Source organism: Tursiops truncatus, chromosome 17 (genome assembly GCF_011762595.2).
Source record: "Tursiops truncatus isolate mTurTru1 chromosome 17, mTurTru1.mat.Y, whole genome shotgun sequence".
Classification (NCBI taxonomy): Eukaryota; Metazoa; Chordata; class Mammalia; order Artiodactyla; family Delphinidae; genus Tursiops; species Tursiops truncatus.
Window position 1 is genome coordinate 46157342 of NC_047050.1, and position 13960 is coordinate 46171301.

The following is a 13960-nucleotide window of genomic DNA, read 5'->3' on the forward strand; positions in this document are numbered from 1 at the left end:
CTAGCCTGAGGTGTATACCTTATCCATAGTGGATTATCAGAATTATAATATCTAAATATATTATTATAATATCTAAACCTTTCTGGCTGAGGTTAACAGATTTGCCAACTTCTTGAGCATTCTGTGAGGAAGTGGTCTAAAGGGTCATCATCATCATCACAAAGTGACTTAAATCATATCCCTATAACACATACACAGTAACAAAAGAATAGTCCTTTCATAGAAACACATGGGAATGAAGAAGGAAAAAACATCAGTAATCCTGTAGCAGAAAATTATGACCTCCTACACTCAGCATTAAAAAAGAGTTTAGGGGGCTTCCCTGGTGGCGCAGTGGTTGAGAGTCCGCCTGCCCATGCAGGGGACACGGGTTCGTGCCCGGTCTGGGAAGATCCCACATGCAGCGGAGCGGCTGGGCCTGTGAGCCATGGCCGCTGAGCCTGCGCGTCTGGAGCCTGTGCTCTGCAATGGGAGAGGCCACAACGGTGAGAGGCCCGCGTACCACAAAAAAAAAAAAAAAAAGAGTTTAGTCATTTTTCTTCTTTTTCTAAAATAGTAAAATTAAATTAAAAGGTAAATTAAAACTAAAATGAAGATGATCTAGGATTTGAAAATGTGAAGTGATGTTTATATTTACTTTTTTTCAATACTTAGGTTAACAATAAAGGCTAAAAGCAAAAGGAAAAAAATAAAACCTCAGCATTTTAAATGAGGAAAATCACATTCCTATGCTTAGATGTTTTTCTTTCAAGTGTCAGGATTTTAGAGTCAAAATATTTCCTATTAATTGCTGGTTTATTAGCAGGGCTTATTGATTTTTAATTAGATTTAATAAATATTCAGTGGTATAGAAAGCACTATGCTAGAGGATAAGTGAATAATAAGAATAAGGCATTACACATACCTTCAGGAGTTCAAAATTCAGTGGGGAAGACAGAACAATTATTGGAACCATTACCTAAAAATGCATTTTTTAAGGTTTGAGAAAGAGAAACTGCAGTAGTTATTTGCATACTTATTGTTTATTGAAACTGTTTTTAGAAATGAGTTTTTTTTTTCATAACATGTTAATAATTCTCACCTCTATACTTTGCTATGTTGTTCTGGTGAATCTGACTTTATATAAAGAGGCTTCATTTGATTAGCATTATTAGGAGAATATTTAATAGAAAGAAAGCATTAATGATGTGCTAATGATCTCAATTTCTAAATAAAAGGTTGCCTCACAACTAGACAGCTGGATTTGCTTTCTTCTTTTGAAATGTAATGATTCAAGGAGAATTTTTCTAATTATTTCAGATCAGTCATATTTAAATTAAAAATGTAAATTAAAAGTTAAAATGCCAGCCAGCTGCAAATCTACAAGCAACAGTTGTACTGTGAAGCCTTTATTATTAGAGACATTAGATACACAAATTTCAAGTCATAACACTTCAATATAACATACTGTGTGGTTTCCATTAATAAAATATTTTGTATAGAAATAGCAAAATATTTTTATACAAAGCAGTGGGTCTGTCATCACTTCCATTTGCAAAAGATGAAGACTGTCAATAATTAGTCCTGTTTGCAAGAGCATCTTGGGTTCTAATGGTCAGGGGAGCAATAGAGAGGTCAAGGGAGCAGTTATGAAGTAAATGAACAGAATATGTTTTCCCTGATACCACGTGAGGAGAAACACTTTGCGAGATCCAAAGGAAATAAGAAACTTGAATTGAGATTATCAAGGCTAAGAAAGCCACTTGTGGAGGCGTAAATATAATCATCAAACAGAGCTATTAGAAAATCATATTGGCCTCAAATCTGAAAGTAGAAATGGGATTCCTATCACTCCCCTAATCCTATTTTGGGGAGCGACACTTCCTGAGTTATTTTACCCAGTGATCCATTACCTAGGTTGTTCCTCTCCCCCAGAATTGTTCTAAGAGCTGTGATACTCTTTTCTACCCACCCCACTTCTTTCAACCACTTAGTTCCACTTTCCAAATACATAGCACTGAATCCAACATTCAACTATTTTATCCCTCAGGGAGTGCTCTCTATATCTGCTTAGTGCTGAGTAGGAATATAGTGTCCCTGACTTCAGGAATTTATAATCTACTGAGAGAGGCAAGACATATACATAGTATAAAGCAAGTCAAAGCAGTGTTTATAGAAACTAACGTCGTCAAAGAGATAGTCTTTAATTGGGCCTTAGGGATGGTGGAGTGGACATGCTTGGCTCCATAACCAATATTCATTATTTGCTTTCTCACTGTTAACAGCATTCAGACTTTAGCTTGGATAATGTCTTCTACCATAAGCTCAAGTATTTGGAGGGAACCTGATCCCACCTCAAGTTTCAGGGGGATTTGTGGTTGGTTTAATATAATCACTGGCACATTCCATTTCCCCTGGTCACATCATTGTTTGGTTGGGGCTGAGGATGGGGGATGGGAAGAGGAGACTATGACCCAATCAAGGTGAATTTCAGGACTCTTACTTGGAATACTGGGAAGAATTTCTCTCTTCCTCAAACAACAGGGTGCATGAATATGAAGCCTGGAACAACTAGAGCCATTGTTTTCCAGGTAGTAAGTCAGCCAGAGGGTCAAGGAAACATACAGACAAGGGCACTGCCAAGAGAACTGCAGAGAAACAGAGGTGGAGCCACTGGATCCAGCCAATCTAAAACCTGCCTTGGGACTTCCCTGGTGGTCCAGTGGTTAAGGCTCCGTGATCCCAATGCAGGGGGCCTGGGTTTGGTCCCTTGTCAGGGAACTAGATCCCGCATGCTGCAACTAAAGATCCCGCATGCTGCAGCATGCTGCAATGAAGATCCTGCGTGCTGCAACTAAGACCCAGCACAGTCAAATAAATAAATATTAAACAAATAAAATAAAACCTGCCTTGCCACCAGGCCAAACATTTCCTTATTGTTTAACCTAGTTTAAGGTTTTTGTTTGTCCGTTTGTTTTACATGTAGCTGAAAGCCTTTTGATTTCAAATAAGTAGACAAAAGAGGCTGACGTGTTCCAGGCATAAGTGGCATTGAAGAGATGCAAATAAGTCAGAAAGCCCTTGAAGATAAAGAGTAGACCAACATGTTTGGGAGGGAGGGTCTATAGAATGTAACAGTAAAGACAAGTGTAAAAAAAGTGGTTCAGAGGTAGATGCAGAAAAAGTTAAAACTCTGGCTACAGATTTTGGACTTGTTTTGTAGGCAGAATGAGTTGTTGGATTTTGATTGGGTAATGTAAGAATAATAAACATTTATTGAGCACTTAACAATGTGCCAGGCATATATATGTATTACCTCATTTAATTTTGAGCTCTTTAATGAGGTGCTGTCTGTTTCCCTGTTCAACAGATGAGGAACATGCTTTGTAACATGGTTGATAAGTGGCAGAGCTGAGGTTAGAATCCTTGCCTTCTGACCTTAGAGCTGGCACTCTGAACTGTTGCTTTACTCTGCCTCCTACATGTCATAGTAAAAGGGGTGTTTTTAAAGGTTGATCTGATAGCAGTGTACTGAATGATTTGGAGGGGAAAAGTAGAAGAGACTGAAGCAAGGGGAAATAGTTCTGGCACAAAATTTTAGAACTGAAGAGAACATAGTGACAACCTTGTCCTGTCCATTTTATCTTTTTAATTTTTGGCCGTACCACACACATGCCATGCAGGATCTTATTTCCTGGACCAGGGATGGAAGCTGCACCCACTGCATTGGAAGAGCAGAGTCTTAACCACTGGACCGCCAGGGAAGTCCTAGCCCTATTCATTTTATAGAGGAGTTTGGGGCTCAAAGATTGTGATACCTAAAAGGACATAACTAATTGGTGGTATACAGAGTCCAAGTCCAGTGATCTTTCTCCGACTAGGATATTGCAATTATTTGAGTGGGATGTGATAATAACCTAGGTTAGAGTGGTGGCAATGAGAATAGTTTATGGGATATCTCTGAGATATGATAAAGAAATAATTGATAGTATGCAGGGGCTGATTACATATAAGAAAAAACATAAGGAGTAATTGCAGATGTTTTCGACATTCCTGCCACAGAAGATTTGGGGCTGGGGGGTGGGAGTGGGAATAATGATTCCAATGACAGAAAAATAGAAGTTGGAAAAGGAACTTTTTGTTGTTGCTGGGGAAGGGATAGTGGATAAATTCTGTTTTAGGCATATTAAGTTGGAGGTGGTAGTGGAATCCTCAAGTATAAATACTTCATAGACAGCTGAGAATGAAGAAGTGAAATGAGAGACAGTTTTAGATATTAGTTTCATTGAGGTAGACGTTGAAACCAAAATTTTGTCATTAAACATCAAATGAGAGTAAAACAAAGTGTGGGCATTATTATTACTATTATTATTATTTTTAATCTCCTGCATCCACCTAGGGTCCTTTTAGTTACTTGAAAAAAACATTAGGGGAATAAACTTTCAGTTATTTTGATAAAACTTTTGAAATGTTTCTACTGGATTTGAATAAAAATCTTCCGATCAACAGTGGAGAAAGGTAAGCAATAACTTGCTTAAGGTTGTACCTTATCATGGTCATCAATTCAATACGTATTTGTATATTAGAAACTCTATTTATAAGGTAATTAATTCCTATGTGTGTATATTTTAACAGTAGGGTGGCCAAAGTCATTCCACTTTACTTTTGGTACTGCTTGCATTTTATGAAAGATTCTCATCTATAGTTTTAGAGTAAAATCTGAATATATCCCAATTATCCTTATACCATCAATTCTTTTTGAACCTATTTCCCTCACTTTTTGTGGCTGCAGTAAAAAGTAAAATTACCTTCATGCCACCATTTTCTTCCTCGTGCTTTCTCTAATGTGATTTTTATCTGTGAACTTGAAACATCATTTGCTCATTTTCACATTTCACAGTGTTTTATCAAGAAAAAATGGCTTGGAATGTAAGGATTTAAAAAAATAAGTTGATATAAATGAGAACTAAAAAATTATCTTCTTTTTCTGCTGACATTGTAAATATTATGGTTATTTCCCCAACATCTATTTCAGTCTTCCCCTTTTATGTGGTAACCACGTGGTTTGGGTAGGCCAAGCCTCTTGCTACGATGATGGATTCAGGTTAGTCACAGCTAAGTTAGCAGAGCATGGACTGCCCTGGCCCCAGGGATGAATGAGAAGTGCTCTAATCAGTGCACAGTTTAGAACTTCTGTTGAAGGGATATGGGAGCAGACTAGCTTAGGTATGAAGAGGCCCTGATTATTTTTGTCAGCCATATTATGTCAGTGAAAGTAATCATTGTTAAAATAAAGTCAACACCATGTACAGATTTAGAATGAAACCGAGTCCTTGATAAAACATAGCTAGACTGCTAGACCAATCAATTCTGAAACCTTATCCACTTCTGGATTTTCTAGGTAAATGAGCCAATAACTTTCCTTATTTGTCAGTTTGTGTCGAATTTTTCTGTATATATCACTGAAAGCATCCCATGAGGTAAAGCATTCTTTCTCTGTTGGTAAGCTTACTGTTGTTACGGGGAAAAGTCCTGGAATAGACTCTTTCTTTAAACCTCTATACTCAGTTTTTTATTCTTGACTAAACTACTCATGACAATTGCACAAGGCTTTAAAATTGAACCTTATTTACTTATTGCTTACATATGGGGAATAATGTATCTTTTATCAGTCTCACAGACTTACTTAAAAATGAGGTCATTTTCTCAAGGGTGTTATGATCTTGAGACGTCTTCTGGAATTTTCAAACCTTGGTGTTGTTTCTCAAAAGAAAACAATGTTGTTGAGTCTGCCAAGATCTCCTCACCTTCAAACATTCCTGTTTCTTTCTTTCTTTCTTTTTTAATGTCTTTTCAGATCTTCTGCCCATTTTTATTATTTTTTTCAATTTGAATTTCTTTAAAAAAATTAATTAATATTTTATTTTTGGCTGTGTTGGGTCTTCATTGTTGCACGCAGTCTTTCTCTAGTTGTGGCGAGCAGGGGCTACTCTGTTGTGGTGTGTGGGCTTCTCATTGTGGTGGCTTCTCTTCTCTAGGTGCGTGGGCTTCAGTAGTTGTGGCAGATGGGCTCAGTAGTTGTGGCTCGCGGGCTCTAGAGCACAGTCTCAGTAGTTATGGCACAGGGGCTTTGTTGCTCTGTGGCATGTGGGATCTTCCCGGACCAGGAATCAAACCCGTGTTCCTTGTATTGGCAGGCGGATTCTTAACCATTCTGCCACTAGGGAAGTCCTGTTCCCGTTTCTTAATTCATTGTCACACTTAAAAAAAAAATACTAAACTATCTTACAAATAAACAAAGAATAAAGATAATGGAATGCTTTTCCTAATGTTGACTCCTTGCAATACAGATGCCTAGATGATCCTCTATTAGTGCTGTCCAATAGATATTTCTTCTGAGATGAAAATGTTCTATATTGATGCTGTGCAAAATGGTAACCATTAGCCACATACAGTTATTGAGCACTTGAAATGTAACTAGTGTAACTGAAGAATTGAATTTTTAAAAAATTTCTATTGAAATATAGTTGATTTACAACATTGTGTTAGTTTCAGGTGTACAGCAAAGTGATTCCGTTATATATATATATATATATATATATATATATATATATATATATATATATATATATACAGATATCCTTTTTTTGATTCTTTTTCATTATAGGTTATTACAAGATATTGAGTATAGTTCCCTGTGCTATAGTCGGTCCTTGTTGGTTAGCTATTTTATATACAGTAGTGTGTATATTTTAATCCTAAACTCCTAATTTATCCCTTCCCCCCTTTCCCCTCTGGTAACCATAAGTTTGTTTTCAATGTCAGTAAGTCTGTTTCTGTTTTATAAATAAGTTAATTTGTATTATTCTTTTTAGATTCCACGTGTAAGTAGATATGATATTTGTCTTTCTTTGTCTGACTTACTTCACTTAGTATGATAATCTCTAGGTCCATCCATGTTGCTGCAGATGGCATTATTTCATTCTTTTTTTATGGCCAAATAATATTGCATTGTGTATATATACCACATATTCTTTATCCATTCATCTGTTGATGGACATTTAGGTTGTTTCCATGTCTTGGCTGTTGTAAACAGTGCTGCTGTGAACATTGGGGTGCATGTATCTTTTCGAATTTTAGTTTTCTCCAGATATATGCCCAGGAGTGGGATCGCTGGATCATATGAAGAACTTATTTTTTCTTTTTTGGTTGTGCCATGTGGCATGCAGGATCTTAGTTCCCCAACCAGGGATTGAACCCATGCCCTCTGCATTGGGAGCATGGAGTCTTAACCACTGGACTGCCAGGGAAGTCCCCAAGAATTGAATTTTTAATGTTACTTAATTTTAAGTAATTTAGTAATAAATTAATATAAATTTAAATTTACTAGCCACCTGTGGCTAGTGTGGCTATGGCTAGTGGCTACCATATCAGACAACACAGCTCTAGATCAACCTTAGACTATTACAGAGTTAAATAGAAAAAAATGGCAGAAGATTGTTGTAGCCAAACAAGTGTAGTTTTTTTGGCTGCGCTGCATGGCTTGTGGGATCTTAGTTCCCTGACCAGGGGTCAAACCCATGCCCCCTGCAATGAAAGCACAGAGTCCTAACCACTGGACTGCCAGGGAATTCCCCAAACAAGTGTACTTTTACAGTCTTTTCTTATCTTTGGGATGAAGTTCAACATTGATTTAATGAGATTTTATTCATTTAAATCAAATGAAGTGATAGAAATTCCCTGGCGGTCCAGTGGTTAGGACTCGGTGCTTTCACTGCCATGGGCTCCGGTTTGATCCCTGGTTGGGAAATTAAGATCCCGTAAGCCATGCAGTGCAGCGAAACAAAACAAAACAAACAGACAAAACAAAAACAACAAAAAAAAACCCAAACACCAAATTAAATGAGTTTACTGGATTCTTTTGTGGACTCTTCTCTCTCCCTCACCTGTCCCAGCTGATTGGTCACTAAGTCCTATTCTTCCTACATCTTCAGAATATCTTAAAGATATCACCTCCTTTCCATCTGCATTACCACTGTTCAGGTCCTATCTGACCTTTATTATCTTAACAGCTTCTCAATTTTTCTTTTTACTACCATGCTTGTTTCTCTCCATTTCACTTCCTACCTTTTTATAGAGTAACCTTTCCTAAAAACAATCTCACCATATCACTTCCATTCTTTAGAATACACTTCACACTTAAAATGTGGTCCATGGATCAGCAGTATAGGAGGCATTGCCTGGAGCTCATTGGAAATGCAGAATCTCAGTCTCCAGCCAAACTAACTGAATCAGAATCTGTATTTTAATGAAATATACAAAGGTGATTTTTATGCATATTCAAGTTTGAGAAGCACTGTTATAGGATGAAGTCCAAACTCTTTAACATATCATAGAGGTTCTGGTCTAGCTTGGTTTCTGGCATCATCTCCAGCAACTGCCCCTTTCCAATCTCTTTTTTTTTTTTTTTTTTTTTGCTGTACGCGGGCCTCTCACTGTTGCGGCCTCTCCCGTTGCGGAGCACAGGCTCCGGACGCGCAGGCTCAGCGGCCATGGCTCACGGGCCCAGCCGCTCCGCGGCACGTGGGATCCTCCCAGACCGGGGCACGAACCCGTGTACCCTGCATCGGCAGGCGGACTCTCAACCACTGCGCCACCAGGGAAGCCCCCCTTTCCAATCTCTTAAAACCCATATTCAATGTTGTACAAAATAATTTGTAATTCTGAGTATTCACCTTTGTTCCACTTCCTAAAAAACTTTTTTGCCCTGATCTTCAATACCCATTTGAAAATTTTCTTTCTATGGTTTCTCATAAGAGTTAGGTGTATCTTCTTTGTACTCTACAGAATTTTATAGATACCTCTCTTACAGCATGTATCAAATGGATTCTAAGTACTTGTGTGTCTCTCATACTACACTGTGAACTTTTTGATGTAGACATTATTTTTCATATAGTCATGCTGTTCTCAATAGTTCCCGATCCATGCTTGCTGTTTGAATGATATGTTTCAGAAGAGAGTATTAGATAACGGCAGTATTTCATACAATGGCTACATTCAAAAGGTAGAAAGAATCCTTATAGAGGATTTTTATTTTACAAGAGGAAAACTGAAGCCCCCAAAGTTGAATGACTTTCTCCAAGTTATTGGCATGGTGACATTCTTCTCTGCATATACTAGGCACCCCACAAAGTATCCAGCCAATAAATATGATAAACTTATTTTTCTCTCTCTGGTTTTTGGATGAACTAAATTTCCCTTGACTAAGTAAGGTAAAGACTCTAATAAACTTGGATTATTCTCTATCTCTTCTGCTTATCTTTTCCTCACCTTTCCCTTGTGGGAAATGACAGGACTCTTTTCTATCTCCTCTTCTCTTTAGTGTTATATGATGCTAATCAGAAAGATAGTGAAGTAATTAGGGATACAGTACCATCAGTACACAGCTGATAGTAAGCTTTGCATCTCCTTTCATCAGATCTAAGATGCGGTTTCTTGAATTTCACAGTGTCTGGCGGAGTAAAGGACATGGACGAAAGCAGTTGGATCAGGCACCATCTTGATAAGACCAAAGCAATCCTCATAGGTAGAGGGAGACATTTGAAGTATACAGCAGTCAGTTTACATTGCAAAGGATAAACCCACCCCTTGTCTCTGAAAGCCACAGTATTGTGGGAAATCTTGGATTGCAGGCTATTCCTACATGATTAGATTTTGGCCAGATTTCTACAGTCCCTTCCTACATGCTATCAAATAAAAAACATTATCTTTTCTTCTAGTTGGGAAGCCTCCTTTGACTTTATCTTCTTGCACTGTATTTCAGCCTATGTTGATGACTTGTATATCAATTATTTATTATGCTTGGCTTACAAATCCTAGGCAGTTTGATTCATTTTGCCATGATTCTTTGTTAAAAGATGGGCTCTGTTTTCCTGGTATTCCTTTTAGCTATTTCTGGATTCCAGCTGGGGTAAAAATCTTGTCCTAGGGGAGAATATAACTTAATTAGAGTGATTTACTTTTTAAAAATTTACTCTTTTGTAATGGAGAACTCACTAACTATATTTCAACCAAATTTATTAAATGTCTACCATATAGTGTGTTAATTACAGGATGGTTATGACATAGACCTTTCTTCTGGGAAATACTGTTTGAATTTTATAGAAATTTCTATACCCATTACGTATTGTACACCTGAGCCTAATTCATATTACACTAAGTATAGCATGACTGTAAAATTTGAGGTGCAAACTGGGATACTTTGAAAGGAGTTGCAACTAATAATTACACCTGATCAACAGATTAAACAAGGACTGTCCTGGGCAAACTGGGATAGTGTCAGGCAAACTGGGATAATGTCAGGCAAACTGGAACATTAACAAAACATTTGTTTCTGTTATAGTATTTTTTTTTGCATTTTAAGTATTATAGTTATTAGGGAGCATGTTGGGTTAAATATAACTATTTTATGATGCCTATTACACGCCAGACACTACAGTAAAGTATACTCAGATTTTAGTCAGGGAAACAGAATATATACGTATAGCTATATTAAACAATTGTGTATAGTGGCATGAATACTGGATAGAAAGTCAGGATACCTAGATTGAAAATTTGCCTTGAAATTGAATCTCTTCCTTTGGTCGAATCACTAAACCTCTCAGGCTGTCTTCTTACTTATAAAATGGAATGATACTTATTCTTTGTAGGATGGTGTGAGAAGGTGGTAAAAAAATGTGAAAGCAGCTAACATACTATCTATCCAACAAATAATGAATGCTTGACAATGAATGTCGACTTTGTTGATTTTCTTGTTTAATGAAAGGCAGCTAGAGTGGAAGTTAGAGACTCTTTTTTTCTTTCCAAAAACTTTTATTACAAAGAATTTTTTACTATCATCTTCCACGGCCAATTTCGCCCCATGCACACCCCAATCCATATTATTTTGAAGCAAACTCAGATATCACATAATTTCATCTATAGGTATTTTAGTATGTATCACTAAGGATTCTTTACTGTTTTAAAACATCATCACAATATCATTATTAACCAAAGAAAGCAACAATAATTCCCCATTATCATCAGGTACCTAGTTACTGTCCAAATTTTCAGTTCTCTTATAAAAGATTTTTTACTCTTTTTTTTTTAAAATCAAGGTCCAAATGAGGTCCACAAATCCTTGCACTTTGTTGATGTCTTTTAAGTTCCATTTAAAATATAGATTCCCCCCTCCATCTCTTTTTAATTTTTTTTCCTTGCAATATATTTGCTGAAAAAACTGGGTTTTAGGGAATTCCCTGGTGGTCCAGTTGTTAGGACTCTGCACTTCCGCTGCTGGGGGCCCAGGTTTGATTCCCTGGTCGGGGAACTAGGATCCCGCAGGTCGTGCAGCACGGCCAAAAAAAAAAAAAAGAAAGAAAAAAGAAAAAAAACAACAGTTGGAAAAAAACAAAAAAACCCCAAAAAAAACAACAGTTGGGTTTTGCCCTGTAAAATATTCTATAGAGTGTTCCACAGATTGCAATCCCATAGTGCAGTTTAATCATGTAATAAATTTTATTTGCTATTAATACAAGTCTTGTCCAAGTAAGCTCTGTCATTAACATGCACATTTGTATGGCTTGTATGGTATCTCATATATTGGGTCTACTTGCAATTTTCAAAGATTCCTATGGTATTCCTACAATGTGCCTGAGTGGGATAGAAGCACTGTGTTTAAGAGAGCAGAGACTAGAATTGAGACACTTCATTGTGAATTCTGGTTCCACCACTCACTAGTTGTCTGAAGTAAGCCTCCCTTTTTAGGTTTCTAAAATGGGGTTAATATCTCAGTGGGTCATTGTTAAGATTAGGTAAGTGAAGCGCTTAGCATGCTATCTGACACACAGGATGGCTCTTAAGTGTTATAAATATTTTTTACAATGAGGATAGTAAAATTTGGCCTTGAATTTACAATGAAGTTGGGGAGATGGAACGGATACAAAAATTAAATAAGTATAAATAAATATAGTCAAAGTGGTCATGGAAACTGAGACTTAAAATGGAACTTGATGGAGGAATAGCTCTGAGAAGAGAGTTTTATTATATACCTGCTACTCTGCATGATGCTGTAAGCCCAGTTGTTCAGTCCTCACAACCACACTATGAGGGAACATTTCTTACCAGGTCATGCGTGAGAAGTCTGAGGCTCCAGGAGGTCACTATCTTGTTCCAGGTCACCAGTTAGTGGGGGACCATGGTGTAGTTTAATACGTTCCTCTGTTCTCAGTATTTCCTGTAAATTGGTAGTTGGATCTAGAAGATGTTGTGAATTCAGGATTGATTTTTTTTTTTTTTTTTTTTTTTGCCAGACAACTTCACAGGTTGTATAGTTTTTCCATCAGGAAGCACATAATGCCTGGTTGATTATCTTTTATGATGTTAACAGCTGTTGCTATTTAATTGATATTAAATGCCTAGATGTATTTTTTCATAAGGGTTTTATATTTATTTCTGATCTTATAAAATTCATTTGTTTTTTTTACTTCTGAAAATGGTCAGCATTGTAATTAAGATGAAGATATAATTAAGAGAATATTTATATCAGTTACGCCTATATGTCCCAACCTCCAATACTGTCCTATTTCACTTTAAAGATGTGCTCATTGATTGCTAGGAGGGAATAAAAATAGAAATAACTTTATAATGCTATAAGTGAAAGATGATTAGAATATGATTTTCCCAGACCTTTTTAATATAAATGGCTCTATGGGTTTTATGACATAATAATTAAGTAATAACCTCCTATATTGCTAGATACACAAAAAGTAATTAATAAAACTTATCTACACTAACATCCTTGAAATTTTTCATTACTTCTTGGCTTCAAATACCAATAATTAAACTGTACTAATCTGTAGCTTCTTTTCTAGGAACAAACAATGTATTCTTTCTCTGATGCTGTGCTCTTTTGTTAATCACCAATTTAATATTCTTATTTTTATTTAAAATTACAGTATGGTCCTATAGTCACAGTTAAGCCCTTTGAGTTACTTTTCCAATAATGCTGATTAATTTTTGATGAACCAGTCATATCCTTCCACCCAGCTCCTTGTCAAGAAATAACATGTTGTCATCTGACAACTGGCAAAGATTAACAGTCAGCTGTGGCCACTGCACTGACTGACTCACCCAGGAATTTAAATCATGACCTTGGCCTCATTATCATGCTGTTATAATCTACTGAGCAAAATAGCCAGAAAAATAAATTCTGAAGACAGGACGTAAAAAATTCTATTTGTATCTCCAAACCTAAAGCACTGCACATCTGTGTCCTTTCAGCGATTCTCTTAGCAGGTGTTTTGGAAATGGATGAAGAATTGAAGGCAGGATATTCTCCTGAAAATCAAAGCTGATCATGTCAGTTCTCTGGCTACAGAAACCGCCACTGCCTGCCGAATGCCTATAGGACAAGTTCAAATTCTTCAGCAGAGCATATAAGGTTGTAGCATAATCTTGCCACAGCCTATTTTCCTAGCTTTATCTCTTGCTGCAACTCCCTGCTTCCCTCTCTTCATACTCTAGTAACAGTGATTTTTCTCATTGTTTTGTGACTGCTCATGTAATTGTGCATATATTCATCGAGTCTTTGTAATATATGAGACAGTTTGATAGGCCCTAGGGAAACTGGAGTGAAAGTCATATTCCTTGCCCTTAAAGAATTCATGGTCTAGTTGAGGAGGCAGACAGGGAAATAAATGGCTCCAACAGTGTGTGACAAGTGCTATCTGTGAGCAGGGTATGTGCAGTGCTAAGAGATCCTGGAGCAAACAGGAGGAAGGAAGAAAAAAGGGAGGCATGAGCACATGGTGGAGAAGACAAAGAAGTTAACTGACAGAGAGGGAGGTTATGGGAGAGGGGGTAGAAAGGGTGGTCCTAGTTGAGGGAATAGAAAGTCCCAAAGACGAGAAAGTACATATTCAGTAAAGCGCAAGTCAGTTGT

General features: G+C 37.0%; 1 protein-coding gene across 1 annotated transcript in view; it reads left to right on the plus strand.

Moving 5' to 3' along the window:
• The window catches only part of RIMS2 (regulating synaptic membrane exocytosis 2), a 626602-nt gene that overhangs the window by 44226 nt on the left and 568416 nt on the right, over positions 1-13960 (plus strand). The window contains exon 7 of the mRNA XM_033842900.2: positions 13300-13459. The gene's annotated coding sequence lies outside the window, so the exon portion shown is untranslated. The remainder of the gene's footprint in view (positions 1-13299; positions 13460-13960) is intronic.